Source organism: Nannospalax galili, unplaced genomic scaffold, assembly GCF_000622305.1.
Source record: "Nannospalax galili isolate Female #2095 unplaced genomic scaffold, S.galili_v1.0 scaffold842, whole genome shotgun sequence".
Classification (NCBI taxonomy): domain Eukaryota; kingdom Metazoa; phylum Chordata; class Mammalia; order Rodentia; family Spalacidae; genus Nannospalax; species Nannospalax galili.
This window is the reverse complement of record NW_008349291.1, coordinates 1,527,158-1,527,868: the sequence shown is the minus strand read 5'-3', so window position 1 is coordinate 1,527,868 and position 711 is coordinate 1,527,158.

The following is a 711-nucleotide window of genomic DNA, read 5'->3' as shown; positions in this document are numbered from 1 at the left end:
ACTACTCTTGCAGAGGACCTGAGTTCAGTTCCCAGCACCCACATCAGGTGGCTCACTGCCACCTGTATCTCCAGCTCCAGAGCATCTGACATCCTCTTCTGGCTTCTCCAGGCACCTGCACTCACAGGCACAGACACATAGACTTCTATATAACTAAAAAAGAGAAATGATGTACTTTGAGCTGTGGAGATGGCTCAAAGTGTAAGGTGCTTGCTGCCAAGCCTGATGACCTGAATTTGATCCCAGGACGTCCATGGTAAAAGGAGAGAACAGACTCCTGCAAGTTGACTTCTGGCTTCTACATATATGCCATGGCATGCATGCATACATGCACACACAAAATAATTACATGCATCAAAATTAGATATGATGTATTTGGATCTGTGCCTAGGAGAAAGGCCTTTGTCTAGAAGGTTTGTCCTTTGCCTTCTCTCCCTCAGCATCTTCACTGTGGACTTCTGAACACAGTGCTGACTCAGGACAGAGATAAGACATCAACACATAATACCTGGGCTCTGGGCCAGTGAGATGGCTCAGTGGGTAAAGCTCTTTGCTGCCACATCTGAGGACCTGAGTTGGATCCCCAGGACTTATGTGATGGAAAAAGAATAGACTTCACTGGGCACAGTGGCACATGCCTGTAGTCCCAGCACTATGGGAGCTGAAGCAGGAGGATCAAGAGTTTAAGGCCAGCCTGGGCTTTATAAGGAG